At 45.2% G+C, this 25,737-nt stretch overlaps 1 pseudogene; it reads right to left on the minus strand.

Annotated features, from left to right (window-relative positions):
• Window positions 1-10,628: 10,628 nt before the first annotated feature.
• Window positions 10,629-24,165, minus strand: LOC125104430 (transient receptor potential cation channel subfamily V member 5-like; annotated as a pseudogene).
• Window positions 24,166-25,737: the final 1,572 nt, after the last annotated feature.

Genomic DNA, 25,737 nt, shown 5'->3' on the forward strand with positions numbered 1-25,737 from the left:
CCAGCCCTTGTTCTGCTGCCTGGAAAAATGCAATGTATCAGGTTTAGGTTTTCTCTGTGATTTTATTTTATTTATTTATTTTTAAAGATTTTAATTTATTTATTTGACAGATAGAGATCACAAGAAGGCAGAGAGGCAGGCAGATAGAGAGAAGGAAGCAGGCTCCCCGCCGAGCAGAGAGCCTGATGTGGGGCTTGATCCCAGGACTCTGGGATCATGACCTGAGCCGAAGGCAGAGGCTTAACCCACTGAGCCCCAGGCGCCCATCCATGATTTTAGATTTAAGTCCAGTCACTCCATATTTTCTGCTTCCCAGACAGAGAGGTGGTTTAGAATGCATCACGGCCCTGGGGACATGGCTGGTGCATGCTGGCATCCAATACGATCTAACATCAGAATTCTGTCTGATGGAAGGGCCTGGCAGCATTCCCCCTCCGCCCTGCCCCTGACCCCCGACTCCCAGACTCCAGCCAACCACTGGGTACATGCTCACCACCACGGAAGATGTAGGCATGTTCTAGCTAGACAGAAGCTAAATGTTCTCATCCCTTAAAACAGACAATAGATTTTGGTGAGCATATTGTAAAGCATATCATTGTCAAATCACCATGTTGAACTGCTGAAACTAACATAATATTACATGTCAACTATGCCTCAATTAAAGAATAAAATGAAATAGACAATAGATACTTCATTTTAAAAAAACATTTATTTATTTATTTGAAAGGGGTGGGGAGGGCATAGGGAGAGGAAGAGAGAGTCTCGAGCCCTGACTTGGGGCTCAATCCCACGACCCTGAGATCATGACCTGAGCAGAAGCCAAGAGTTGGACGTTTAACTGACTGCGACACCCATGTGCCCCTAGACACTTTAAATACTGGGAAATGCTAGGCCCACAAAGCATTTAACCAAATGCTCACCATTGCTGTTCTACCACTTTCTTTTTATCACTCATCTCTCTTTGGCTGCCCAGTGTTTCCATCCTCAAAAACAGCTACCGAAAGACTTAGGAATAAAAAAAAAATCATGAGCTGGATTAGCGCATCACTGGAAGGCTTCATTTTCCATAGAAACAGAACCAAAACAAGGAGTGGGGCAAGGGGATGTGGGGAGGTAAGGAAAGAGGATGATAATGTTAATTGTGATGAAAGAAATATTTGTTATATGCTAACTACCATGCTAAGAACTTTTCTTTTAAAAAAAAATGGGATTTTTTTTTTTTTTTTACTTTTGGTATTGTCTCATATAATGTCTCTATTTTTTCCTTTAATGGGAAACAATAACAGATTGCAGGAGGAAATATTCTAATTCTCTTAACACAATCAGCCTTGGTGCTACTCAGTCCAAAGCAGGATTTTCCCCTTGGTCAGGAGGTTCTCATGCATTAGTTCATTGCATCTTCATAATACCAAGTGAGCAAGCACAATGATCATCTCCACTTTAAAGATGAGAGCAGAGAGGATTTTACATGAGACAGAAACGCACTGCTCCTGTTTAAGCCACCCTTATTTTGGGGCTCTGTGTCTCATACCCAAATCTAATACTGTCTGAGACAATAATTGGCTGTCTTGTTTTTCCCATCTAGGCCTGTGTCCTCCTTTATCTCCATTATTCTCATGATGCCATTGTTACTCACTGTATACCCAGTGGGTATGCAGCAGTCATGGAAAGAGTATACTCGGTTGGAATTTTTTTTTTTTAAGATTTTATTTATCTATTTGACAGAGAAAGAGAGATCACAAATAGGCAGAGAGGCAGGCAGAGAGAGAGGAAGGGAAGCAGGCTCCCCGCTGAGCAGAAAGCCCGATGCGGGGCTCGACCCCAGGACCCTGAGATCATGACCTGAGCCGAAGGCAAAGGTTTAACCCACTGAGCCACCCAGGTGCCCTGGAATTTTTTTAATCAATAGATTTTATTTTTTGAAGCAGTTTTAGGCCCACAGCAAAATGGATTGGAAAGTGGAAAGGGTTCCCATATCCCCCCCGCCCTCACATACCTACAGACTATCCCGTGACCAATGTCCTAACCCCAGAGTGGTACCTTACTTATAACTGATGCACCTACCTTGACACATCATTATCACCCAAGTCTATAGTTTCCATTAGGGTTCACTCTTGGTGTTGGATGTTCTATGGATTTGGACAAATGTACGATGACATTCCTATAAATTTTAAAAAAGCCTTCATATTCTATGGAAAAACCCTAAAGCCAGACATTGGATTTACCAATTTTAACAGCCACTTGTCATTTTTATAGAGTACTCAGTAACAGAATTGTATCTTTTTAAGATTTTATTTATTTATTCGAGCGCAAGAGTGGAGTGGGAGGAGGAGCACAGGGAGAGGGACAAGCAGAGCACAGAGCCTGACGCGGGGCTGGATCTCACGACCCTGAGATCATGACCTGAGCCAAAATCAAGCATCAGACACCTAACTGACTGAGCCACCCAGGTCCCCTCAACAACATAATTTTCTACCCTATATTCCAGGGAAGCCTGTCTTAGGTGGTATTATTAGGTGCCTAGAATAAAAATGTTTTTTTTTAAGTTTTTATACTTACATTTATATGATTTGTAAAAATACACATGGAAGTTTGGGAAACAATCCATATGCTCTCCTCACAGATGTTCTACTCACTTACTCACCTCACGCATGTTGGAGTATCAAGGACACTAAGAAATCATGCGAGAGCAACTGGCATAACTGGACTCAGCAATTCTTTTGGAGAAACCCGTATCGAGCAAATCTACTGCTGTGCAGCCCCAGTTTGTGAATCCTGCCCTCTACCAGGTTTGCTCGGTCCTTCTCAGGGAGTGTCGTGCCCTTACCCTATGGATGAGGAACGTGGATGCTCAAGTCCCACAGCTGCTGGCAGCACCTGTTACAATCATAACTCGGGTCGCCTGGAAACTTTTCCAGAAATCCTTGTGATAAAATTGGCAGAGCTCTGAGAGGTTAGCGCATATTCTGGTATTTCACAGCTGATGAAGAGCCGGCCGGCACCACACCTCATTCCTATGGTTGGCTCAGGTCACGAGGTAACTTTGTGGATCAGGGTGAAATGTTCAGTCTCTCCTGAGGACCAGTAACAAACCCAAAAAGTCTCTTAACAGGAGAATGGTTATCTTCAGAGGATGACACAGCTCTGTCCTTGGATCCTAAGATCCTCTGCCGTGAATCACCTATGGGGGCCCATGGGGAGCAGTTCCAAACATCTCTCTGCAGCAGACACTTCAAACACCATCCCATGGACTGCCTCAGCCTCTGCCTCAGGCTTCTGATGTTCTGGGCCCTGCATAAGACTGACACAGATCTGGGGGTTATACAGAAAGGGTGAGGCATGAAGCTTTGGGGTCTGCCATGGGGCCACACCAACATTCTTGCTAAAGGCAAAGGGAATATGGAATGGGTAGAGGCCGGCAGTTAGAAATATCAGCTATGACCATGTGATCATTTGCAAAAACCAAGACTGGGACAGTTATGAGCATTCTACCTTATTTTGATGTTACTATATTTGTTTATATACAAACCAATTTTCCCCTCTTCCATTGCCCTGTCATCTAACATAAGATACATTAATAGTAGTAAAACTTATATTTCAGTATTTAAGTTACAGAATATCAAAGATTCAGTGTGATTTAGAAAATAAATGATGTGGGGCGCCTGGGTGGCTCAGTGGGTTAAGACGCTGCCTTCGGCTCAGGTCATGATCTCAGAGTCCTGGGATCGAGCCCCGCATCGGGCTCTCTGCTCAGCAGGGAGCCTGCAAAAAAAAAAAAAAAAAGAAAAAAGAAAATAAATGATGTGATTTAGAAAATAAATGATCACTCAAAAAGTGGATAAAGGCACTCTGGATACTTTATTGAGGAGAGATTTGGCATGTTTTTGGATCAATGAGGCAAACTGTACTATGTTTCAACCATAGCATTTCTCATTGGTTAAATTTCCAGCTATCAAAAATATAAATATGAGATGGGAATGAGACTCAGCTAGTGCTCATTTAACTTAGAAATAATGCTCATTTAACTTAGAAATAATAACTTAGAAATACTGTCTATGTGACATAATTCAAGATCCTTTGAAAACCAAGTGTACAACAAAGTTCAAGGAAATTGATACCTTTGCACTGGGGGATCCATAACCAAATGCCACTTGGGGGAACTCGTGCTCTCAGCCTTCTTAGAACTTAGAAGCAGAAGAGACTTTGCGTTGATACCAAGAGATGGGGTGGGGGTGGGGGACATTCTGTGCAGAAATGGTTTTTGGTGCCAGGTGACTCATTTTTAAACAACTTCTACATTTGGCAGATGGTGTTAATGCCAGCACTTAACGACAGAGCTGAGTAAATCAGGACGGCATGTTTCCACACTTCTCAGATGCTTATTTCTAAACATTATGTAAAAACCATGTCTTTGAGGCCCTCTCTCCAATGAGTCATGGAGCCCAAGTGAGGCTGCTGCCGCCAGAGTCGTCCATTCTGCCCTTCTGTAACGCAACACATTGCCTGGAGCCTGAGAAGACGATCCAGGTACTCACTTTCGGATGCTGAAAACATTAGGCCACAGAGTGTATTTACCACAGACATTTTCTGTCTTGATCATTTCTAACACAAATACCATCATATTGGTAAGACTTTTAAGTCTTCATCAAATTTCCATGCATCACAGAACAATGAAGTTATGAAACCATAGACCTACGGGATAGAATGAACTTATAGTCATCGAGGCTGGGGCAGAAATAGCTAACTTTTTACCAAACACTTTATGCTCCCTCTTCCACGGTGCAGGGTTGCACCTAAGAAGTGGCTACTCAGGGAGTCAATACGTTTCCCAAAGCCCTTTCATCTGTGAAAGACCATCTGACTAGTATTGGCCAATAGAACGTGAACGTGAGAAGAAGAGGGTGTGCCATTTCTTCTCTTTCCCCTTCCTTCTGGATGCGGAGGTCTCCAAGTCTCTAAGAAATGTCAGAGCCCTGAGATGAGATAAACCTGGGTCCCTAAAGCACTACATGGAGGAAGGCCACCAGGAACACTTTTATCAGATTGTTAAATGAGTAACACAGACATTTTCACTGATTAAACCACTGAAATTGGGGGTTTGCTCATTATAGCAGCTAGCATTTCCCTAACAAATACAGAGACCAATGTCCATCTCCCTGTCTAATGCTTTAATTTACTTTACAACTCATAGGGAGATGAGTAGGAATATCCAGAAGGGGTATGTATAATGTCAAGATGATGGACATTGGAATCAGGCAGACTAGGGCTTGAATTCCATTTTTTTAAAGATTATTTATTTATTTATTTGACACAGAGAGAGATCACAAGTAGACAGAGAGGCAGGCAGAGAGAGAGAGAGAAGCAGGCTCCCCGCTGAGCCGAGGGCCCGATGAGGAGCTCAATCCCAGGACCCCAAGATCATGACCTGAGCCAAAGGCAGAGGCTTAACCCACTGAGCCACCCAGGTGCCCTTTGAATTCCATTTTTAATGCTACATTATGTGCTCTTGGGATGTTCAATTAACTTTCTCAGGGCCCTGGTTACCTAATCTGTAAAATGGGCATAATAATAGTACTTAAGGCATAAAGTTGTTGAGAGAAGTAAAAGAGCTCATTCTTGTAAGACGCTAAGTATTCAAGAAATGAAGACTTCCATTCTTTTTTATTAATTTTTTAATTTTTTATTAATGTATAATGTATTATTAGCCCCAGGGGTACAGGTCTGTGAATCACCAGGTTTACACACTTCACAGCACTCACCATAGCACATACCCTCCCCAAATGTCCATAACCCCACCACCCGCTCCCTACCCCCCTCCCCCCGGCAAACCTCAGTTTGTTTTGTGACATTAAGAGTCTCTTATAGTTTATCTCCCTCCCGATCCCATCTTGTTTCATTTATTCTTTTCCTACCCCCAAACCCCCCACATTGCATCTCCCCTTCCTCATATCAGGGAGATCATATGATAGTTGATGAAGACTTCTATTCTCATTGGCATCATCTTACAAGTGATCATCTTACCTATGCTGGTGGTAATATTAGAGAGATCCATTTGCAAGTTTTTGTTGTAATCAGTCACTTTCCAGAGGGCCAGTGGAACTTAGGGATACAGGTGGCTTCCCAAATTAGATACTAGGACCTTAGAAAACCGGTTGTGGGTTTTGGAATTGGAATCACTGATCCTAGCAGACTCAGGCACCAGGAACTCAGAGGCAATAAACATCAAGGTCTCTGGGCACTAGTACATCTTAGCAATGCCCAGGGTCCTTCGTGCAGAGGAAACGGGAGCTGCTGTTTCCAAGATGTATAGGTGAGGTCATGTGGGATGTGAGGACATGGGGGTCTCTAAGCACAGGGCTGTTCTCCAGCAGAGCCTCAGGAAATGAGGCCCTTTCTATGGAAACCCCAGATATTCTCGGGTGACATTGAGAACAGAAAGTGCCAGCACCAATAGGCTTGGGAGGAATTCTGCCAAGTGCACAGGAGTAACATGGAGAAGAACAAAGGACAGGGCAAGTCATCAGAAGAACAAGAATCAAGTTTCCTGTCTTCGATTTCTGTACCTGCTTCTTCTGCTCTGCTCTGAGCCCTGGGACCTCTCCCTTCGTCCTTCTAGCAGAAGTCTAGAGTGCACATGTCCCCTGTGGCCTCAGGGCAGTCCTCGTTTGGCATCAGGAGTCTGAAAGAAGACTCTCCCTTCCCTTCCTTTGACTAGATGCCAAGGGTTGGAAAAATCAAAAGCAGATATTTGGCCCAAAACTACTACAAAGAAAGATGAGAACAGCCTGCCTCCTGTTGCCCCCAGGAGTGATGATGGGGAGAGTGATAATTTAGACCGTGTCTCTGTCCAGTTCCAAGATCCCTTGGGCCAGGCTACTGAAGCAGATGACAGGAACCTGAACCTGGACCCACCAGCTGCTTCAGACCCAGTCCCTGAAGAAAAAGGAGGAAAGAAAGGAAAAAACAGGAACAGAAGCTCCTATTCAGCACCTCAGGCATCCAGAGCAAGTGACATGGCTGGCTTAGGCTAACTTCTCCATCTGGTTTTCTTTTTCTCCTGTTTTTTTGTATTGCTGTTGTAATTTATAAGTATTAGAATTTGGACAGATTAGCTCTGATGGGACTGGGGCATGGGGAAAGGGTCTCCATAATGTGAGTGAGAACCAAGAGAATTTCAGAACAATGTATTTTCCAGATTCCTGTCTTGACACCAAAATATTGACCCTCAAAGAAGGAAGGAAGGAAAGAAGGAAGGAAGGAAAAGAGAGGAGGAAGGGAGGGAGGGAGAAAGAAACAGAGGGAAAGAGGAGGAACCCTTCAGAGTAAATAATAATTTATCTTGTGCTTGTCTTATATTCTGGTTTTAGTGCCTGCAAGACTGATGACCTTGAAGAAAATGAGGCCATGAATTAGCACATAAGTGACCCTTCCCCCCAAAAAATACACACCTGAGGCAGCTCATTTCAGCTCTGGACCACTCTGTTGAGCATTTTCCTTTACACTGAGACAAAAATCTATCCACCTCTCTTTTCTACCCCTGGTCCTCTTCCCTGTTTGGATCCACACAGAACAAGTCTAATTTGCTTTCACATGTAAAAATCCACAACAAAGGCCTGTCCATGCAGGGACAGAGGGAGAAGGTGGTCTTTGTGGAGGATTAGTTCTCCATGGGCAGTTTTCTTCTTTGGTGCAGTAACAGGCAACTTTATCCATGCTTTTATTTGGGAACTCTCAGCCCCAAGTCTTCCTTCTAAACTCACAGACTGACCTCTTTTATTGTCTTTGGTGTGTCTCTATGTGGAGCATAGTCTGGAGGGATCAGGACTCAAGATAGCCAGGTTTGGAGGTGAGGGCATGAGAAGTGACTCACTTTGTGTTGGAGTGCAGCAAGAGAGACCCCAAAATACTGGAGATGTGTATGTTCAATCAGCATGGAGTGCAACTACTCCATCATCACCAAGGTCACCCAGCTGGGAAAGGACTAGGAAGCCAGGAACCCCTCCCTCTACCCATTCTGTTCCAACATGTATCACTGAGCCCAGCTTTCCTTGATCCTCTCACCTCTGTCTATTGTCTTCTTTTTCTAGAATGTTCCTTCCAACAACTATTGAAGATGTTAGTAGAGATAAAAGATTTGAGGGAGGAGAAAAGAATGGGTATGTATTTATTAAGGATCTTAAACCCCTTAAAGTTTGTTCATTGCTAATTCTCTTCAGATAGAACTTGCTCTTCTGACCACCTCAGCCTTATCCTCATATCTTCCCAAGCTGACAAATATTATTTGCTGATCCATTTTTCTTTCTCATGGTAAAAACTTTCCAAGTTTCCTCTGATGAAGTATCTTTCTCAGTCCACATGGTTCATTCAGGACAGACCACACACAGCTCACTCCCCAGGGATGAACTGAAGCCCATGACCAGAGTCATGGTGATTGGCCTTGGTGCAGAAACATGACCAGAGAAGTGATGGTCATTGTCACCCCCTCCTGAGGAAACCCTGCTGAGCAGGAAGACAACATGAAGAGGGGAAGGAACAAGGGATGAAGAGAGACAAGTTTTGGCTTATGGGTATTCAAGTTGAGTATCTCTCTTGCATCCAAAAGAATTCTGAGAAATACCTGGTCCCAGTTAAGTCTCAAATTTTGGGGTTTCAAGACCCTTTTGTACTTTTCAAAGTTTATTAATGACCCCAAATAACTTTTACTTATGTCAATTATTTATATTGATATTTATCATGCTAGAAATTAAAATTGGGAAATTTGAAAAATTGCTACTTAGTAAAACTAATAACAAACCCATCATATGTTAATAGAAATAACATTTTTATGAAAAGTAACTATATTTTCCAAAACAATATCTTTTGTGAGAAACGTGGCCTGCTTTACATTTTTTCAGTTCTTGGGCAATGTCCAGCTTACTAGGAGATAGCTGAATTCTCAAACATGCTTCTATATTAATATATTGCCATATGTTGTTTTGGTTCAAGTGTGTAAAGAAAACACACCTCACAGAGCTATGTATCATTGGAAAAGAAAGGGATATTTTAATAAACTTTTCAGGGAGTTATGAATATTCTCTTTTGATATCACACCCAAACTTACCAAGGGTTTTTTTTTAAAGTATTTTTTTACTTATTTTTAAAGATTTTATCTATTTATTTAGAGAAAGGGACAGAGAGCATGAGGGAGAGTGAGCACAAGCAGGGGGCGAACAGCAGAGGTAGAGAGAAGCAGGTTCCCCCTTGATCAGGGAGCCTGATGTGTGCCTCAACCCCAGGACTCTGAGATCATGACCTGAGCTGAAGACACATGTTTAGCCAACTGAGCCACCCAGATGCACCCTCTCCCAAAATTATTTATTTATTAGTGAGAAGGAGAGAGAGAGAAGGGGCAGAGGGAGAGAGAATATCCAAATATCTGAGAAGCCTCCCTCTGAGCTCAGAGCCTGACATGGACTCTATCTCACAGCCCATGAGATCAGGACCTGAGCCAAAACCAAGAGTCAAATGCTTAACCGACTGAGGCACTCAGGCACCCCGACAAGGGGTACTTCCTTTCTTTTCTTTTCTTTTTTTTTAAGATTGTTTATTTATTTATTTGACAGACAGAGATCACAAGTAGGCAGAGAGGCAGGCAGAGAGAGAGGAGGAAGCAGGCTTCCCGCGGAGCAGAGAACCCGACACGGGGCTCGATCCCAGGACCCTGGGATCATGACCTGAGCTGAAGGCCAAGGCTTTAACCCACTGAGCCACCCAGGTGCCCCCAAGGGGTATTTTCTTAAAGATAAGTTCACAATGTGGAATCTGAAACTATAAAAATGAACTTTTCATATTCTGAATACTCATGAGAAAATGCGAGTGATAAAAGGCAAAATAATTACCTCAGAATTAGGAGGAAAACAGTTTTTGATTTTGTGAACTTTCTGAAAGGTCCAGGGGTCCCTGGACCATACTTTGAGAATCGCTGCTCCCTTCTAATCCTCACTAACTCTTGACTCTCTGTGTATTTTTGTAATATAAACTTCTAAAGAAGCGGGAACTGAGCTGGCTAATTCAGCCACCATTCAATAAGAAGAGCCTTTTAGTTATTCAGCAAATACTCCTGGGGGCTCCCTGGCACCATGCTCACAGAGGTGAGCAAAACAGAACTAGAGTGCACGCACACGTTACTAATAGCCTAGTGCAGCGCACAGACACCCATCCCGGAGTCTAGGTGTAAGAGCATTTGTTAAACCTGATTTACAGGACTAGCATCATGAAGGAAGCTACCCAGAGTATCAAGTTAGAGAGTGTTAAGGGATTGGTTCCTAAATGAAGGGACTTTTAGGAGATAAAAGGGATGCCTAGTCATCTGCTGGAAAAGCAGGGTAGAGGCATGGGGGCGGGGGGTGCTGGTGTAGGAATGTAGCCTGCTTCAGGGAGAGGAAATAGCACGGGAAATGTCTTAGGGAAGGAGAAGCTGCAGGAAGCCGGCGTGACTGGAAAGGGAAGGTGGAGAAGGTCCCATTGCAGGAAGAGTCTGGAGAGGGAGACAGATGCCATCTGTTAGAGCGCTTGCAGAAGACCGTGTTGTCCACTGCTGGCCGACCTATGGAGGCTGCCTTTGAGTCAGGCCCCTGTCGCTGGTCCAGTCACCTGGAGCCACAGATGCAGGGCGGTAGCCCAAGCCTGAGGGACCCCTCAGAAGGGACTGTGCAAGTATGACGAGCACTCCAAGTAGAGTCACGGTCCCCTCCCAAAGTCATTTTCCACCTCTCGTCGAGGCTCCGTTGCCCGATGCACATCCATCCTCCACTTTGGCAGCCTTGAAGACCTTCTACACGGGCTAGTTCATCCATGCTTGATTTTCGGTAGGGCCACTGTCACAGGAGGCACTCTCGGGGGGCAGATTTTGAGACGGAGATCAGCAGCAGGGTGTTTGTTAGATAGTGCTTGTGGAGACAACCCTTGTGAAAGGGAGGGACAGATGTAGGAGTGGACAGAAGGAGCACTGACCTGCAAGGTGGTCTCAACAAAGGTCACAGGCAGCTCTTGAAGATGCACTGGTCCTTCTGAATTGTCCCGAGTTGCAGCCACTCCAGGAGGAAGCACGACCTAGGAAGGAAGCATGACAAGGCAAGGCTGTTTTCCTCAGTTAATGCAGTCCCCGATGTGGGGTGATGACAGAAGCCTGTCTTCCAGCCTCATTCCCAACTCCTGGGGGAAGAACCCTTCTTTCCTGAAGGAAGCTCTGAGTGGTGCCTCACAGAGCCCACCACGCTTGTGGATCCACTCAGTAAGAATCGTGATGGGGTTATGATGACAACAGTGGCCAGGAAGTCAGGAGGTCTGAGTTCTAGGGCTGGCTTTCCATAAATTAGTCACACAAAACTCGTAGGTGCTGACCTGGATCCACTCTGCTTGTTCTCCCACTTTATGCTATATCCTTTCTACGTCATGAACCCACTTCAGTGCATGTCTCCGTTCTCTTCTCTCAGCCCTGCGAGCTCCGTGCTACTCTGGGGCCTGATGGGAATTCCTGATGGGAATTATCTTATTTGTGCACTACACTACACTAGGATATATGCTCCATGAGTGTAGGGACTTTGTGTCATTCATCTTTGTGTCCTCAGAGCCTGGAACACAATCGGCACACACACACAAAAAATCAATAACTGAGGGGGCGCCTCGGTGGCTCAGTTGGTTATGTGTCCAACTCTTGATTTCAGCTCAGGTCATTCTCAGGGTCAGGGGACCACGTGGGGATTCTTTCCCTACCCCGCTCTCTCTGCCCACCCCACCTAAATAAGTAAAATCTTAAAAAAAAAAAAAAAAATCAATAACCGAGGCCCAGGCAGAGTGGGAATATGGGTTTGCTGAGGCTCCTGCAAAGTATCACAGAGCAGGGGACTTCAACCACAGAAGTGTATTTTCTCACAGTTCTGCAGGCTAGGAGTCTGAAATCAAAGTATCAGGAGGGTTAGTTTCTTCTGAGGCCTACCTCCTGAGTTTGCAAATTGCTGTCTTCTTCTGTCTTCTGTCTTCACATGGTCTTTCCTCTATGTCTGTTTATGTGTGTCCAAAGTTCCTCATTTTAGAAGGACACCAAGGGCACCTGGGTGGCTCAGTCCGTTAAGTGTCTGCCTTCGGCTCGGGTCATGATCTCAGGGTCCTGGGAAGAAGCCCCGCATCGGGCTCCCTGCTCAGTGGGGAGCCTGCTTCTCCCTCTGCCTGCCGATACCCCTGCTCATGCTTTCTCTCTTTCTCTCTCATTTAAATAAGTAAATATCTAATAAATAAATAAAATCCTTAAAAAAAAAAAAAAGACAGCAGTCACTGGATTCGGGCCCACCCTCGTGATCTTATTTTCCCTTAATTACCTCTTGAACAACTCCATCTCCAGATGTAGTCACGTGCTGAGGTACTGGGGATTATGACTTCAACACACACATTTGGGAGGAGGGGCGTATGACACAACCCCCAACAGCCGGGAACACAAAAAAGCCACGTCATGGATTTTCTTCTCTAAAAAGCCCCGCTATGTCCCACTGAAGAAGGGAGGAGTTCTGAGTCCTCATGACACCCCAGGTACTGTGCTGGTATTTCACAGGCACAATCTTATTTCCCCTCATAGCCATCGGCTGACGGGGGTAGTACTCTATCTGTCTTATTGGCAAGAAGACAGGAACTCAGAGATCTTGAGTACCTGCTCAAGGTCACACAGTGGGCAAATGGAGCAGCTGGAACTTGAACCTAGATTTCCTGACCCTGTGCCTACACAGTCAACCGTTTCTAGAGAATACCTGTTGTTTGTCCTCACGGCCTCCAAACCCCATGATTTAAATAATTGCTAGCATCTTGCATCCACAGAGCTATAATCAGCTTAATTACATAGTATTTTGTGATGTTCTCTCTAAGTCACCTGTAGCCTTCTCCAAGGAGAAGGGAATCATCTTGGGGGGGGAAAAAAAACAAACAAAAAACCAGAAGCCTAGATGTTGCCCGCACTCAGGGGAGAGAAGCATGAACAAACATCTTTTTTGCTCCCAGCCTTGTCAAGGCTAATGCTTTGGTCCCCTCCCTGAAACTTAAGCCAAAATCAGAACTTACTTCATTCTCTGTTTCATTAGCTTGGAATAGGCCCAAGATAAGGTTAAAAATCAAAGAGTCTGTGAAAACTGCAACCAATTACCCTGAAAAATATGCTAAGCTTAACAGATTTATTCAACGTTGCTTAGTGGGTGGCTTCACAGGATGGAGGCCAAGATTTATCATCTGCTTGGCTTTGCCTCTGATTATTCATTGACTGGGATGGCTTTCTTACCATAAGCTGATACAGTCTCCCGTCTCGGAGAAAGGGGGGAAAAATACAAAACACCACATTTACTGATTCATTTCATACAGAATGTTTTTTAAGAGAGACAGACCTGTGGTACTAATGAATATTCCCTGTTTTTCCTTTTGAATTCACAGCAGGAGATTAATGAAAAATTTAGTGAGGGGTGGAGAGGTGCTGGTGGAATGTTCTACTGATTCCACTGGGTGTTTATCCAAACACACATTATAGCTGCCTATTACAAGCATGCACTGTGTTAGATGTTGTCCCGGATTATCTCATTTTGCTTGCATAAACCGCTCCCCGCCCCTGAAGCTATTCCCATCCCCATTGTACAGATGAAGAAACTGAGTCTTTAGAATTCCTTTGTCCAATATGGTAGTCAGTAGCCACGGACAGTTATTGAAACTTACATTTAAAGTAATTAAAGAAACTCAAGCAAACTCCCCTATGCAGCATGGAGCCTGATGTAGAGCTTGATCTCTCAACCCTGAGATCATGACTTGGGCCAAAATCAAGAGCGGGACACCTAACCACTCACTGAGCCACCCAGGTGCCCCATATTGTAATTAAGTTTTAAAAGTCGGTTCTTTATTTACAATAGCCACATTTCAAGTGCTCAACAGCCATATGAGGCTAGTGGTTACCCCATTGCATAGCACAGATCTAGAACACTTTCATCATCATGAAGACCTGGGTGTGGAGTGACTTGTTCTTTTACTGGACACACTGCTCTAGGATTTAGAGGCAAAGAGACCTGCCCTTTGCTTAATCAAAGGCAAGATTCAAATCCGGCTTTCTCTGCTCCAAGTCCAAGTTCTTCCCACTATCAGAACACACCCTCGGCATCAATGATCTGCGGCGACATTGACCCTGGTTTCTTTGGTAATTCCTGGAACTAAAAACTTTTTTTTGCCCTAAAGGGTGTGCTGGGAAATTCTAAGAAATGGCCAGCAGGTGGTGTGCATGTCCTATGTCTCATAACTTGGACCATCTCAAGGCACTGCTAGCAAAAGCCCAGAACTTGTTTCGACAGAGGACTTGTATAGATATTTCCCCCAAAACAGATAAACAAATGGCCAATAAGCATATGAAAAGATGTTCATTGTCATTAGTCTTTGGGGAAATATAAATCAAAACCACAATGAGGTACCTATTCATACTGATTAGGATAGCTATAGAAAGAAGGAGAGAAAGAGAAAAAGAAGAAAAGAAAAACACCAAAGCAGAATAATAACAAGTGTTGGTAAGGAAGTGAAGAAACTGGAACCCTTGTGCCCTGTTCGAGGAAATGTAAAATAGCACAGCCACTGTGGAAAACAGTGTGGCAGTTCCTCAAAAAAATTAAACAAGAATTGCCATAAGATCCAGATTGAACATGGAGGGATATACATGAAGTAATTGAAGGCAGGGACTCGGAGAGACCATTGTACACCAAGGTTAACAGTGATATCACAATAGCCAAAAAGTAGAAACAACCCAAGTGTCAATCAATGGATGAATGGATAAATAAAATATGATACATTCATACAATGAAATATGATTTGGGGGCACTGGGTGGTTCAGTCGGTTGAGCATCCAACTCAATTTCGACTCAGGTCATGATCTCAGGGTCGTGAGATGGAGCCACACATTGGACTCTGAACTGAGAGAGGAGTCTCCTTGAGATTCTCTCTCTCCCTCTCCCTCTGCCCCTCCCCCTGTCATGTGTGGGTATGGGTATGTGTATGCACACGCTCTCCCTCTCTCTCTCTCTCTCTCTCTCAAAGAAAGAAAGAAAGAAAGAGACATTATTTGGCCTTTAAAAGGAATAAAATTCTGATACCTGCTACCATATGGATAAATCTTGAAAACATATTAAATGAAATAAACCAGATACAAGAGGATTAATATTATATGATTCCATTTACAGGCGGTACCTAGAGTAGTCAAATTCATAAAAAGTTATCAGGGGTTGTGGGGAAGGAATAGTGAAGAGTTAATGTTTAATGGGTACGAGAGTTTCAGTTTGGAAAGGTGGAAAAGACTTGTACATGAGTAGTACCATGTGAATGTACTTAATGCCACTGAGTCGTATACCTAGAAATGTCCAAAATGGTAAATTTTATATTATGTGTATCTACCCACAATAAAATTAAAAAATAAAATAAAACAAGGGTGGGACTCCTGGGTGGCTCAGTCAGTTAAGCATCTGCCTTCAGCTCAGGTCATGATTTCAGGGTCCTGGGATGGAGCCCTGCATTGGCTCCAAGCTCAGTAGGGAGACTGCTTTTCCTTCTCCCCGAGACTGTGCTCTCTTTGACTATCTCTCTTTCTTGAGTAAATAAATAAAATCTTATAAAGAAAGAATGAATGAATGAAAGGGCAAAGAACCTTTCTTTTTTAAGATTTTATTTATTTACTCAAGAGAGAGGGCGAGCGAGCATGTGAACAGAGAGAGAAAGGGAGAAGCAGATTCCCCGCTGAGCAAGGAGCCCAATGCAGGACTTGATTCCAGGAGCCTGAGATCATGACCTGAGCTGAAGACAAACACTTAACTGAATGAGCCACCCAGGCATCCCAAAGAATCTTTCTTTCTTCTTGCAGTTTTCTAGGTGGCATTTGGTTGCTAGGTGGGGAGAAAATCCTCTAGGAGTATAGAAAAAAAGGAAGGGCTACAACCTCAGTGCCATGTCTGGCTCTGCCCACATTAAGCTCTGTTGAACCAGGAAGGCCTCCTACTTTCTAGTGCCTGCATGAGGCAGAAAGAAAGATGGGGTAGACATTAGGCTAGCATCCCTACCTCACACCTTTGATGGCCAAGTCCAACTTTGCTTGCAAAGATACTTTCTTTTCCCAAGATGTGGACTTTCGGGAACTCAGAAGATATGTGGAACCACAGATGTCCATCGCACATCTCCAGAAATGCTGATGTGAACAGTGACACATGGCCTTTAAGAATTATTCTGGAGACCCCTGGGTGGCTCAGTTAAGCATCTTCCTTCAGCTCAGGTCATGAGCCCAGGATCCTGGGATCGAGCCTTGCATTGGGCTCCCTTTTCAGCAGGGAGTCTGCTTCTCCCTCTCTTGCTCCTCGCCCCACTTGTGTGCACGATCTCTTTCTCAAAAAAATAAAATCTTAAAAAAAAAAAAGAATTATTCTGTCTACTGCCTCCCATGATTAATAGGCATGAAATTTAATGCTCCTCCCACCCAGGGCTCCCTGTTTGTCAGGTCCACAGTAACAGGGGTCCTCATTATCAATGATCTTTTCCTCTCCATCCCCCTTGCCAAGATCCAGTCTGAGATTCACCTGTCCCAGGTTGTTGTGACAAAGGATCTCCCAGCCCTGGTAATTGCTCTTGCTGTGAGATGTGATCCAGGACAGGCATGGGTTGTGAGGCCCATGGAGGCTCTGGCTGGGATCCCACTTTCAATCTCAGAAACAGGACTATTTCTCAGAAAGTTGCTCTCGTTCATGCTCCTTATCTGAGTTCTTGAAACCTTCCACATAGAGAAGCACCCACAAAGGATTCTGATCATGGTGGTTCTTGTTTTATAGGAATCAGTAGTCCTGCAGCCCATATTGGCAGCCACAAATCCCAGAGCAAGACCACAGGAAGCGCAGAATCTTTATCTCCAACATCACCATGGTGGCCATACCTGGGTCTTCCAGAGCTTGCCCATTCATGGGCCACCTGCCCGTGTGTGTCATCCTTCATGGCAATAAACAGGTGGAGCATAAGCAGTGCAGTGATGATGGCAAAGACAAAGTAGATGATGCCAAACATGAAGGGCAAGTTCACTTCATAGTTGGCAGGCCCATTAATGATGGTGGGAAAAGCTGAAAGGAGCAGCGTTGGAATTGTCACAGCTTGGCTGGGTCCTGTGTCTGGAAAAGGACATAAATGCTGAGGCAAATCCAGAATAACAAGGCCACCAGCTGGCAGAAAGGCTTAAGGTCTCCAAATATCATCTTTAAGGAGTGCCTGGCTGTTCAGTCTGTAAAAACATGCAACTCTTGACCTCTGAGTTATGAGTCCAAGCCCCATCTGGGTGTAGAGATTACTTAAGAGATAAGAGAAAAGAAAAAGCAAAATAAACCAAAAATCATCTTTCTGGATCATGACGGTGAACGGAAGAGCGTCTGGAATTCTCCAGCAAAGCATGTACACTGCACCAGCCTAGCACCAGGGCAACAGACATGGGCTCCATCTCTCCCTTCATGTTAGACAGCCCCATCCTCATGTTCACCAGCACATGCAGGCATAGGTGATGACAATGACGTGGAACAGCCCCCAGAGGGACTGTCCCAAATAGCAAGAGACACCAACACTGAAGATGCCCAGGATCTCTAGGAGCAGGATGACCACAATTCAAGGACAGTCACCAAATCCCTCACCAGAGAGATTTTATCCTGGCAAGTCACATAGGCCTCCTGGTGATTTCTGTTGGAAATTGGTGTTACCTCAGGAACCTGTGCCATTACCAATATGGAACTTGAGGGGCGATAGACATAGCAGATCATACAGAGTGGGTACAAGGCACTCGGAACATAGAGGTGCCACTGCCCATATTTCTTCCACTTGAAGCTCACTAGCTGTTTCACTGGGGTCTCTTCCGGGATCTGGTGAGCTTCCTGCTTCTTGGGGAGACAGGAGCTCTCTCCCCAGGAGTCGACCTCTGTGAGGTCACAGAGAGTGGAGGTCAGTGGCCCATAATTCCACCAGATGTGCTTTGTTTTCTGCATCAGGTGCCAGAACCTTGCAGTGTTGCCCTCTACTCCAGCCTGCTTGCAGGGGGTGAGACCCTGGTGATTGGGCATGCATGCAGTCCAGGACTGCGGGTGGTCGCTGCACCATCGGAGGACAGCAGCAGGGTGTACATCTGGCAGGCAAAGGTTTGGTCAGGGTGGAGGATGAGGATGAGCAAGATGGTGTTTTCCAGGGAGTCCTGGGCCCACATGCTGGCTCTGTGTTCCATGAGCAGCCTCACAATCTCCTTGCTGTCCACACGGACTGCCGAGGACAAAGGGTGCTCCCCAAAGTAGATAAGCTTGCAGGGGCTGTGGTGGAAAGCGGTGTCTGTAGCTCTTGCAGAGATGCTGCTCTGTGGGCAACCAGGGCTCACGCCGAGGGCACATTCTGGTTCACAATGGCTGTGTGCCCAGCAGTCCGACCTACAGACACCTTACCCATGGTGGGCTCCTTGACCAGCTCCCGGGCAGCCTTGGTCAGCACTGTGGCTCCCCTGAGACTGTCCCAGAGGACTGCTGTGCGCAGTGCCATCTCCCCCAGGGCTCCTCCTGTATCAAGTTGCGGGTTCATTCCAGTAGAAGTTTCTTCAGGAAGCACAGGTCATTTTCCTTGGCTGCCTGAAGCAGTGGAGACTCTTGAATCCTCTTCCGTGGCAGCCTATGAGCCTTGCCCAGATGCTGATCCCAGTCCCGCTCTCTGACCAGCCGGGAGACCAGGAGTTTCTAGAGTCGGATCCATCCAAGGCAGAGGAGCCCCCATGTCTTTGCCTTTCAGGCATGGATAAGTGATGGAAATGTGGTGAAAGTTGCCTGTCCAGGACTTAGCAAGAGCTGAGGAGGAGGCAGGGTCTGTTTGGGGTCGGGACTGAGAGTGAGTGTATCTTCCACATGACTTGTGTATGCAGGTTGCAGTTTGCAGCTGTGGTGTGTGTGTGTATGTGTGTGCGCACACACACGTGTGTGACCATACACTTACTTTGTGGCAAGACATAGTTTATAGACACCATTGGAATTGTGCATGCTTTCTCTTTCTCCCCTCCCTGCCCCCTCTCTTTACATTCTTTTTCTTATCACTTAGAAACTTGGCCATAAAGATGTTTACAAACTGGAAAATACAGAGAGCTACCTTTGAATGTCAACTCCCTTGGTTTTAAATATATCCGCATGTGGATAATTCTGAAATGTACACCTCCAGACAGACCCATCCCAGAACCTCTCTGTATTTATCTGTCAACTTGATACCACACTCAAGCCTCAAAGAGACATTTCAAAATGAATTTGACTGAAAAGAAATTCTCATTTCCTTGACCCTTCTGCCTCCCAAAACTTGTTCTTCGCCTACTTCCCTATTTCTATAAATAACACCATCACCCACACAGTTATTCAGGCCCAAACCCTAGGCGTTGGCCCTTCCGTGATCCCTTTCTCACAGGCATGCACGCACACACACGCACGCACGCACGCCACATCACTCTGTCAGCAATCTTGGTGAAAGACATCTCAAGTCCATTTACTTCTCTCCATCTCCACAGCACCTCCCTCATCCAAGCTGTCACCCTCTTTCGCCTGGGCGGTTGCAATGGCTTTTAACTGGTCTCTGTGCTTTGACCTTTGTCATTCTCTAAAATCAGATTAGAACAAGTCACTCCATTTATTATTTATTTATTTAAAGGAAATTCTTAGAATTTCTTTTCTTTTTAAAGATTTTATTGATTTACTTGTCAGACAGAGAGAGAAAGCACAAGCAAGGGGGAGCGGCAGGCAGAAGGAGAAGCAGGCTCCCCGTTGAGGAAGGAGCTTGGATGTGGGACTCGATCCTAGGACCCTGGAATTATGACCTGAGCCTACCCAGGTGTCCCAAGTCACTCCCTTCAGAATGAAACTCAAACTCCTGGAATTGTTGTAGGCCTACAAGACCCTATAAGGTGTGGTCCCTGCTTGCCTGTCTGATTTCACCTCCTAGAACTCTCCTCTGTGGTCACCGATCTGTTGTTCCTCATGGGGCTCCTCAAGTACCCCCAGCCCATTCCTACTTCATGGCCTTTGCGTGATCTCTGGTCTTGACTCAGGGTTTATCAGCACAGAGAGGCCTTCCCTGATGACTTTATCTAAAGTGGACTTCTCCTTCCACTCCCTAAGCCATCACACTATTTCTATCCTTCAGAACATGTACCCCAATTGTAAAAGACACGGATGCTGTTTCCTTACTTGTTTCCTAGTTTGGTGTTGGTCTCCCACACTACACTACCATAAGCTCTTCTTCACCACTGGAATTTGAACTCAAATCAAACCAACTCCTAAGTTGGTCTCCCACACTACACTACCATAAGCTCTTCATCACCACTGGAATTTGAACTCAAATCAAACCAACTCCTAAGTTCCAGTTCCAAAAGAGAAGAAAAAATGCATCCATAAGAACTCAAATATATGAAAGCAAGTTTTCCATTGAAGTTGCCCTCTTGTCTTCCTATCTTCAAAACCCCTTTGGCATTCTTGCTCTGAATTTCCTTCAGAACAAAGCTATTCAAACACCTGACCATGACATGGTTTGAAATGAGCTGTGATACAGAAATGGAAAAGAGCACATTTGGGGTGCCTGGGTGGCTCAGTCGGTTCGGCCACTGCCTTCGGCTCGGGTCACAATCCCAGGGTCCTGGAATCGAGCCCTGCATCGGGCTCCCTGCTCGGTGGGGAGCCTGCTTCTCCCTCTGCCTGCCTCTCTGCCCGCTTGTGCTCTCTGTCTCTCTCTGTCTCTCTCTGACAAATAAATAAATAAATAAAATCTTTTGTAAAATTAAAAAAAAGAAAAGAGCACATTTTATAACAGCATTGATAAATCCAATTTTCTTCAAATTAAAAGCATATGTGAAAATATCTCTCACTTTCCATGAACATAGCCCCATCACACACACATATCCCTTCCACGGATATATTTTAAGTCTGGAGGGAGGTTCACTCAATTGTTAGTAGCGTTTGCTGCAAGGAGATGAGAACTTTCAAAACCCGCCATTAGTCCTAATAGTTACCTCTGGGAAGTGGGATTTCCAAGGGCAGGAAGAGGAAGGAGCAGGGCTAATATTCAACTGGAATGCACCAAAGTGGGCTTACCCACTGGTCACAGCCAGTGTTCACTCCTACTGGACTGTGCTCATGCCATACCATCTTTAGAATGTTTTCACTGACACCCAGAGGAGGTTTCACTTTGTTATATTACACACTTCTATATCATTTAAAATTCAGTACAATACAGAAGCATTGATTCAATTCTCTTACCCCAAGCTTACATCACATATTTGACAAAATCTGTTTCAACCCCCTACTGAGCATCCGCTGTATACACGTACCAAGTGCTGTGGAAGTTCAGAGATGGATGAAACACAATTCCTGCCCCCAAACCTCACAGTCTGTGCCCAAGAATATCACCAGTCAGCTTGATCACTGACCTTGGTCTCAACAATTTGTTCTGAAAACTGTTGGCTCTTTTCAAAAAACAAAATCTTTTTCAACAAGCAAAACCATAGAAAATTCTCTCAGAGGGGCGGGACAAATAAAATCATGCCTGCCTCTGAAGATTGTTCCAAGAGAATACCGAAAGCCTTTGGAGAAAAAATAGCCAATAATATAAGTCTTTGGTCACCAAAAAGGCTTGGATGAGACTCTCATTTATCTGGTATATAAATTCTGGCAGAAAAAAAAAAAGTCATTCTCATTTCCTTAAAATGGAGTTTTAGTTCTATCACAACCTCTTTACTTAAAACATTTTTGTTGGCTTTACTTGTCTTTACTATACTGAACTGATTCATAGAGAGTACAATATCTACAAAACATTTCTAACATCAGTACATGGCTCTAAATGTCCTGTGAGGAAGAAACAAAAGATAGGATTTACAATACAATATGCATTTCAATATGAAAGTGCTCAGATGATTCAAGAAGACAGGAGAAGTCAGGTGTTTGCCCCTACTTTTAATGAATACATCAAGATTTGATAAGAGTGAGACTAATGCACAACAGAAGTTGTTGACCATTTGCTTTGTATGTGCTATTCCAAATAAGGGCTAAGAAGCATACATAAAATTTCCGCACATGATTCAGCCATAAGTAAAGCCTGATGCGATTGTGTGGCACTAATGATTCAGATCCCAAGCATGGTACTGCCATTAATGACGTCATTTTCCAAAATGGCAGACAACTCTTAGTAAAATGGTAGAGGCTTGCGTTCATTTATGCAGTAGTATTCTGGGAAGCTTGGTGGCTATTAAAATGATACCAGTACTTATGTTTATATGGGAGAAAAAGGGTGAGGATCTATGGTAAGGTAATGAAAAAAAGTTCTCACCTGTTGTAAATGTATGGTGGGATATTTCTTTCTTTCTTTCTTTTTTTCTTTTAAGAGTTTATTATTCATTTGAGAGAGAGAGAGCGTGCACACGTGGGGTGGAGGGGCACAGGGAGAGGGAGAAGCAAACTCCCCACTGAGCGGGAAGCCTGACCCAGGGCTCAGGGCTCATCTCAATCCCAGGACCCTGGGCTCATGACCTGAGTCAAAGACCAATGCTTAACAGACTGAGTTCCCCAGGTGTACCTCAGTGCGACATTTCAGATCCTCAGGGGACACAGGACAACTCTTGCCTAACAGGCCTGCCTCGAAGTGGCGCCCCAAACCAGTAGGACATGAGAACTTCCCCATCTCCACCTCCATACCCCTGCAATACCTACAAAAACCAAAAGTGCCCTCACAAGGAAACATTCCCCGAGGATGGTACTATCCCCTTTGAGGAGCACTTCCTTAAATTTGCAGCTCTTAGGAGAACTTCAGGTCTCTCAGACATATTGGGGGGTGGTCACTGCAATGCCTATCTGTACTCTACCACCCAGCTGGGAATCCAAGGGGTAGCAACAGAAGAAATGGCATTAGCTTCAGAAAAGAACAATCCTGTCCTTTTGAGGCTTAACCTCAGGCAGTTGGTGAAACTCCAGCTCCAAAGAGCACACAGTACTGGGGAAACACATAGTGACAGCAGGAAACTGGGCCAACACATGACACGGACAGAGAGGCCCTATGAGACACAATAGGGCATGCGAGAACAGGAAGGTGAGCTGTAGCCACAGGAAAACATGGGGGTGTATGACAGGATTCTACCCACAAGACAAGGCCCCAGCTATTGAAGAATAACAGCGTGAGGACACTTCTAGAAATTCAGAGAGAGGCAGAGAGATGAGTAGAGACGATAGAGGGTATTGGTTAAGAATCTGGGCCTTGGGTTTATGCACGTTCAAATCCCAGCCCCTCCACTGATAAGTGTGACTTTGGGCCATTTGTATTATTTCCCTTTGGATCAGTTTCCTCATCTATAAAATGGGCACTAGTGATAGTCTCTATCACACGGGTTGTTCTGGGCATGAGATGAGATCATAGGTAAGGTGCTTAGCATAGTGCCTAGTGGGGTCCGTGAGCTGCTCAAGAGTAGGACTCTCTAGGTTTTCCCCCTTTCTCCCCAGGAGTGCTTGATGTTAAGCAGGCACAGATCACCCGAGTTGTATGCACTGACAGGGAAGGTCTTGTAAGGATGATACAGAGGAAAGGAACCAGGTACTGGAGCTGGGGTAGGAAATGGAGACTTGGTTTCTATATGGGACACAAAATCACAGGCAGCAATACCGTTCACAAGAGGAAACCAGATCAGCCTAGTAGCAAGGCTCCTTAAACCACCTTAAACCAATGCAAGGAAGGCATTGGTGTCAGTGCCTGGGGGCCGTTAAACAAATAGGAGAAAGCCACACCAGCCCACCATGGTGGGAAGGGAACCGAGGGGCTGGACAGCCACTGGGCACCATGATGCATGAGGAGGAGGCCTCAGCCAGACCCAGGAGAGGACTCTGCTGGCCTACAGACCTGTGGCCCCACAACAGGAAGGGCGGGCCTGCCTTCTCCCCTCTAGGAACTGGACATAGCAAAACGAAACAGGAGCCATACAAAGTAAGAGGAAAGTAGGCCAGCCCTGGCTCTTTTCCCTTACCAGCTCCATATCACGTCACTCTTCCCTTTGTGTTCTGGGCTCCAGCCGCACTGGCCATTTCCTTGTTTCTCGAAAATCTGAAGCTTCCCCACCCACATCCCCACCACCCACTCCTTGCCTGGCTAATTGATGCTCACCCTTCAGGTCTCGGTTCAAGCATCACTTCCTCAGAAAGGCTGTCCCTGAACTCCCAGGCTAGGTGCGGGGCTCTCCCACTTCGTCTCACCCTTATCAGTTCTGGCCTTTTGCCTCTTTACAACTCATGCAATTACAGTTAACACTGGTGTAGGATTTGGCTCGGTGTCCATCTCTACCACTAGACGGGACACTGCTAGGATAGATGCGACATGGATTCCATTACCCCATATCCCCTGCTAGGTAGCCCGGTGCCTGCTACAGGGTTAGCCCTCAGTAGATGTCAGTGGAAAAGAAACTGGATGGAAAGATGGAAGGAATCCCAAAACTCAGAGTTGGGTTACTGGGATAGTCCTAAAAGATAATCAGATCCATAGACTAACTCCACTCTTAAGAAAAGCAGGCCACCAACATTCCTGACTGAATATTCATTTTGCAGCAACTTCTCACCCTATTTCAAGGCCTAGCTCACAGTGAAGATTTATGTCATCCTCTCTTCTCAGACGCAAATGACTGTGGTCGCAAATACTCAGATTTATTTCCCTCTCCTCCCCGCTGTCCAGCAAGAGGCCGTGAGTGATGTCAGGTGGGCCATCCCTTTGATCTTGTTGGTGAGGAAATATATTTGGTACAAAATTCCGGACAGAAATGAAAGCTAAAAAATAGATTTCTCTCCACCTCCTTACATCCTCCACTATCCTCCCCCCAACACCACACAAACCAGCCCTGCCAAGCTAACACCCACCAAACCAGACACCTGAGCACCAGTTTCCGGTTTGTGGGCAAGACATCAGTTTATTTCCAGAGATTTTTTTCAGTGTTTGTTTTTCCTCCTGTATCATCAGTGTTGGGAAGCTCAGGTCCTTGCAGGTGCTCACAGGGTACAGGCCGAGAACACTTGGCCCTGGAAGTCCAGCTCTCATGGAAAGCGCAGAAATGGCACTAATCGCTCATCATCACCTCTGGTCACTGAGACCCCATTTTGAACTAGCAACTAAACTACTGCACACTTCCCCTACATGATCCTATCCAATCCTCCCAACAGCTCTCTGGGAACAGTTACTTTTATTGCCTCCATTTCACAGATGAGGATAACTGAGGCAAGTTGAAGTAACTTCCCAGACTCACAGGACCAGGGAGAGGGGACAGTAGGTGTCAAACTCAGGTCTTTGTCCCTGCAGCCTGATCTCTTAAGTGCCACACACACACACACACATTATTGCAAGAATAATCGCTGCTTATACTCATAAATGTTAGTTATTGAGTACTTCCACGGTTAAATTAGTTCCTTAATGGACAAGCAGTAGCAACAATACCAGTGAGGACAATGGTAGCTAAGCGCTCACTGTATGTTACCTGCTGTTGTTATTGTTGTCGTTATATTATTAGCCCGGATTTAAAAATATCATTCTAAAGGGAGGGAGAGGCCATCCCTCTGAAGAATCTTCTCTACTCTTTGGCCTCTGCCCAGAGCCTGGTCACTGAGGTAGGTGTGTGTGTGACCGGGCCATCTGTCAGTTGAGGTGGCCACGACC

This window comes from Lutra lutra, chromosome 1, assembly GCF_902655055.1.
Source record: "Lutra lutra chromosome 1, mLutLut1.2, whole genome shotgun sequence".
Lineage (NCBI taxonomy): Eukaryota > Metazoa > Chordata > Mammalia > Carnivora > Mustelidae > Lutra > Lutra lutra.